This window comes from Andrographis paniculata, unplaced genomic scaffold (assembly GCF_009805555.1).
Source record: "Andrographis paniculata isolate CXL003 unplaced genomic scaffold, ASM980555v1 Contig34END, whole genome shotgun sequence".
In the NCBI taxonomy this organism is placed as follows: domain Eukaryota; kingdom Viridiplantae; phylum Streptophyta; class Magnoliopsida; order Lamiales; family Acanthaceae; genus Andrographis; species Andrographis paniculata.
In genome coordinates this window covers 680,446-686,445 of record NW_026137567.1, presented here as the reverse complement: position 1 = coordinate 686,445, position 6,000 = coordinate 680,446, and the positions used below count along the sequence as shown (strand labels likewise).

Sequence of the window (6,000 nt, the reverse complement as noted above, 5' to 3'; positions counted from 1 at the left end):
GTACCGACATTTTCCGAACAAAAAGTGGACAATCAACGCGCGTGAGAAATCTTTTTGTAACGGTTTTTGTAACGCTAACAATGCTTTTTGATTTATTTGTAGCGGATGTTTCTCGTAATAAAAGAGTCGTTACAATAAATGCTCATGCATTTGTAATGGCTTTTGTTACGGTATAATTTTTGTTACAATAAACTGATTGTTAGAAAAATATTTTAAACGACATTCATAATTTTTTGTACCGGTATTTGTAACGAACACAATTTCGCAACAAAAGGAGTATCCTTATTTTTTTAGTAATAATAAAAAAAATGGTATCGAAACCGAAAAAAATAACTAGTTCGCAATGCAACCATTAGTAGCACCAAGTACGCACTATCTAGGAACATAACTAGTCCGCAATACAACCAACATATACAATCCAAAGGCAAATCATAGCAACAAACACACAAAAGGAAGCAACATATGCAAGTTCAACATATGTAAAGGACTTAGTCAGTATCAATCCAAAAACAAAAGTTATCATCATAGAATTACATGCAACGCTACATCGCCCCATGCAGCGTCAAAGTGAATATACACGGCAGTTAGGTGTGACGAACGAGCTGCCAACATAGTGAAAAATTATATAAGAATTTACTTGCGAGGTGGTTAAGTTATAATCTAATAGAAAGTTATAAAAATGGTTACGTACATCCTTGAATGTCTAGTCGATTGGCTCGACGTGGACAAACTCACAGAGTGTTGCACTTCAGATATCGTTCGTGAATTAGCGCAGCCTCCTGAATGGTAGCAGCCGTGAAGAAAACCTTTACTATATTAATGGTATAACCTACGTACATATAAAGAAAACATGTGCATATCATCGAAAACAAAATGCAACTCACAAAATTTTATTATCTTAAAGCGGATGAGCGATAGTGCAACATTAATAAATATACAAAACAATCATGAGCTAAAAGATAGTCACATGTGGCTTCAAATGCATACCGAGAAAGTATATAAAACTGTATATTATCCAGAAGAAATGCTTGCAAGTTTCTAGATTTCCTGCATGAATCGAAAACATAACCTATAATTATTTTTTTTACAAAATTGATGGAATGAATAAGAGAAGAGGCAAGGACAATAGAAAAAAATGCAGCAAAATTATTCTCACTTAAAAGTTATGACCTCTCTTTATTACCAAACCCAAAAGTGTTGGCATAAAACAGTTAACCAAAGGTAGCATCCTACCGAACTGGAGCCCTTGACTATAATGCATATAGGAGAAACCACTCAGACACATTCATTAGCTGAATAATCCAACTATAAAACAAAATCGCAATACTGAATAATAGACAAGGAAATTATAATTCTACCTTCTTTCAACATATTATAGATGGACACAATTATCACCATTAGCTGCAAATGCCTTGTCTCTTTACCTTTCAAAATTTTCCAACCATATGTTAGTCGAAAACAAGAAAATAAAATGCAAGTGACTTGGGAGGTAAAAAGACAATCTTCAAAACTACAAACCCAACATCCGGGTCATCTTCTCAACTTCTGTACAACGTCTGAAGCCTATCTACCTGTGATGCACATAGATTTAAATATCATGTACTCATGAGACCGAAGTATTGCATTGATTATTAAGTAGCATTTCAGTATTCAAGATATCTCAAACTTTACCGTAAGCAAATAGATTATATTTTCTGATAATTAAAAGAAAGTAATTTATAGATATAGTCAAGCCAAGGTTTTAGCTTAAAAAATACGAAACCATTTCTCTAACTATTGATGTAGTTAATCAGCTTGATTCTTGAGCATATACATGATGTTATTCTCCAATGCATTCAACTTAGTTCTGAGCAATATAAATTGATTATGCTCAAGTGCAAGACAAACATGTTCAAACAATACAGGTAAATATCAAGCCCCATAAATTTTGGGCAGACAAATTCCCACAAACAAAATAATGCAAAAGCAAACAATTCATTTTCAAGAATCACAAAATAAATCCATGCAGTAGATTGGATTTTCATAAATCAACCAACAAACTTAGAGACCCACAAATTAGAAATAGATGCATGTAGCTCATTTCACTTGGCCTAGCACATGATATAAAAACAGGTCATTATAATGATTACCCATTACACTCAATGTGAAGAAACTTATGAAATCATCAACATAAGAAATCCATAAAGTTAGTGAACAATTTCTATTGTACAAACCAATTGACAAATAATAAGTTGGACTTCAGCTAGCAATAAGTTCAGACATGGCTACTGCAACAAATGAAGAAAAGTCAATCTCCACAACTGAATTGTCAAAACACAAGCTTGATTACACTTTTGCTTTACTACCTATAAGAAAGTAATATTTCCTAGTGATTTTGATAATTTTCATACCTGAAATAGTGTCAATTATAGCCATACTGCCGTGACTAATCAAATCTGCAAGAAAAATTCTGCTAGGATTAATCCAGTATTGATGTCTGCATCCTTGTAGAAATCCAATAATGATTATAGAATAAATCTGTTGGTAGATAACAATGCATAATTGACAGGAATAAAAAATCACTTTTTAATTGAATTTTTTGATACATTATAAGAAACAGTCAAGGCAGTGCTTGCTTTCTTAGCAGAATCGTCTCCCTATATACTAGACGAACAGAGGCATAGCATCATGCATTACAAGACATAGAGAGAGTTTAGAGATAATAACAAAGAACTCATGTTTAAAAAGTGAAATTTTAGTTAATAATAGCTAATTCATACACGATAATATTCTACACCACAAATCCACACTTCCAAATCATCATATTAAAAATAAACCAAATTAACAATCATTACTATAACTATCATAGAATAAGTTCTTTATTTTTTATAGTAACAACACAACTCACAATCGCAACCATAGAAACATCCACAATACAAATCCAAAAGTAAATCAATAACAATAGCTATTCTATAATTAATAGCTATTCATTACTCATAGAAAAAAATCCACTAACCTATTATATAATTAATAGCTAACCCAATGCATCAAACTAAGATCTACAAAATCAAACAAATACAAAAGTTTGAAAACCATCACAAGTAACCAATAAAATCGTGAACATATACTATTAATTAAAATTCAACAAAAAAACAATACAAGAATACCAACCAAACTAAAAAATAATAATAGTCATACTTAATCTATATCAACAGCAAAATACACGTGCAAACCAACAAGTTATTCAAGACATATATTCATATAACCTAAATATTAAAATTATTTATCAATACTTTTGGACCAACTCTAACTTAACAATTTTAACATCAACCATAACAAGAAGAAAAATAAAACAACAAAATTTAAAGAAAATGTCTCGTTTTTAGAACTTTTCACTTTCTTGGGACGAATACTAGAAACTGCGACCGATTTTTTCTCATTAATAAGGTTGATAACAAAACAAGCAATGGTGTGCGGTAAATGACAACACCACATATCATATGCAAACTTGAAACTAGAACCTTTTGTTTGGAATTGTGAAGCCTTGTCAGTTTTGTCTGCTACTGTAATAGCCTTGTTATTCTCGGGTTTAACAATATATCTAGATTGAACCGAAGAAAATCAAGAATCCAAACCATAATCATAAAACAAGCAATGGTGTTCTATTCTAGATTACCACATAATAGATGCAGACTTAAAACTAGAACCTTTTGCTTGGAATTACAAAGCCTTATTATTGTTACTCTCTAGTTTGATAGCATCTCCATATTGAATGGAAGAAAATTAAGAATCCCAAACATAGCGACAAAAATTCAAAATGATCATAAACTTGTAAAAGTTAAATTTAAAATAAGAAAAGAACACAATATTCATCTATCAACCAATGTGTTATATGGTGAGGCAAGAAAGACACATAAAAGATGCAACAATTTGAAAATAACACACCTTCATTGTCTTTTGTTCGAAGCTGCTCAAGATGAGCACCGTACATGGCATTTTTAACTAGAATCTTTCTACCTCCAACAGCTGAATAATTCTTCAACTCAATGAAACGATTAGTATCTTCAATGGCAACACTTACAATTGAGAATCAATATCAAAACTAGTACCACTCACAAAATCCAGAAAAAAAATTATTAAAAAAGCAAATTTTACTTACAATTGTACATAGCCAAACCTTCGATGCTCACTTGATCCTAATATAAAACAAGCAAAGACCGACCAAAAATAAAAGCTTAGTTTAGACAAAATATTTTTGCTACAAGAAATAAAACAATAATGATTTTTTGACTTCAAAACAAGCAATTTTAAAATCAATCTCATCCCATGTAAGTATTATTCTTTTGGTTGTCCACAATATTTAAAATCATAAACTTGTTTGAGGTGATCCTCAAATTCAACGTGGGCACTAGATTAGCGAACTTTTTTTGGTAACCATAAAGCATCTTCTTATTGGTCCAATCTTACTGAAAGTTTCTTCCATCTAAATAAACATCGACAACAAACAATAAATAAATCCAAACTCACGGAAAAATCTAGGGTTGGCATTTTAGGACGTTGGTAGGCAGTGGTGACTCGCTATCGACAGGTCGAGGAAGACGGCGGCGGAGCGCGATTAACGGCCGATGAAGGTGGAGATGACGCGCCATTCAAGGGTGCAGGGCGCAGAAATTAAAGGAAGGTGAATGAGGACGTATGGGAAGGAGAAGAAGAAAAGGAAAGAAGAAGAAGAAGAAGAACGAAGGATGAAGAAGAACGAAGAGGACGAAGAAGAAAAGGGAAGAAGAAGAACAGAGAAAACAAAATAGAAGATATGAACTGGGCGGCACATTAGGGTTTATTTAAAAATATTTTAGTTTTAATTTTAATTGTATATAATAGTTTCAATTTTAAATAAATATTTTTTTTTTAATTTCAATTTGTATATATTAATATATAAATATTATATATGTGTATATATATATATATATGATATATGTGATATATTAATTTAGATTATTTTAGATTTAGTATGAAATTTAATTTTAAAAGTACTGTAATTGTAACGAAAAAAATACCGCAACAAAAGAAAAATGTTGACCAAACTGAAAAAAATATTTGTTACGAAATATTCGGAACAAAAAATAGCTTTTGTAACAAAAAAATTGTAGCGGATGAGATTTCGCTACAAATAACCATTTTTTTGGTAGTGTTCCCAAGACGGGCCGATAATAAACTCAAAATTCCCCATGGGCCCTTGGTCGGCCCTTTTGGCCTCGTCATCAACCCAACTGCTTTCGGCCTTTCCGTCTGAAACTAGGCTTTTCATTCTAAAGTGGGCCAAATCCAAAATGCAAAATAAGGGTTCAAACAAAATAATTGTATATTAAATTTTGCTATAATTTTGTATGAATTCTTCAACTGTTCTTTCAAATCAATAAATTTGAATTTTGTATGAATTCTTCAATTGTTCTTTCAAATCAATAAATTTGAAACTTGAACATAATCTACAAAAAAATATAATACTTAAAACTAAATCAATTGAAAAATGCATATATATAATAAGCATAAAAAAAATTAATTAGTAAAAAAATAATATTGTGATAATAGATAATAAAAAAAAATACATATAGATAATACGAATAAATTTACTAAAATAAAAATAATATTATATATATTAAAAATTATCATCTTATATATATTTGAAAGCTGAGGCCTACCAAATTAAAAGTAAGAATTTTGAACAATTCTGAGTTTTTTTTTTATCTTTTTTTATTGATTGCACAATTTAATTAGTTGCAGTTATTTTATACTCTTTTCGTCCCAAGATAATTGATTTTTTTTTATTAGTGACACGGTATGTAAGGAAATGATATTTAATTACTTAATAATAGTGACTTGCGATATTATTTTATTATTTTTATATAATTAATAATATTGATTGTTTTAAAATAAATTTAATATATATGATTAAAAAATTTAAAATATATATTTAAATATTTTAAAAATTATATCTCAATAAAAAAATATGTACAATATGGA

General features: G+C 30.0%; 1 long non-coding RNA gene across 1 annotated transcript; it reads right to left on the bottom strand.

Moving 5' to 3' along the window:
- Positions 1 to 383: 383 nt before the first annotated feature.
- LOC127248861 (uncharacterized) lies at positions 384 to 4,737 on the bottom strand. Its single transcript, XR_007838181.1, has 8 exons — positions 4,507 to 4,737; positions 3,925 to 4,175; positions 2,391 to 2,435; positions 1,519 to 1,571; positions 1,359 to 1,424; positions 988 to 1,047; positions 692 to 829; positions 384 to 602 (listed from the first exon to the last, which is right to left on the bottom strand). It is a non-coding gene; the product is annotated as an uncharacterized LOC127248861 (long non-coding RNA).
- Positions 4,738 to 6,000: the final 1,263 nt, after the last annotated feature.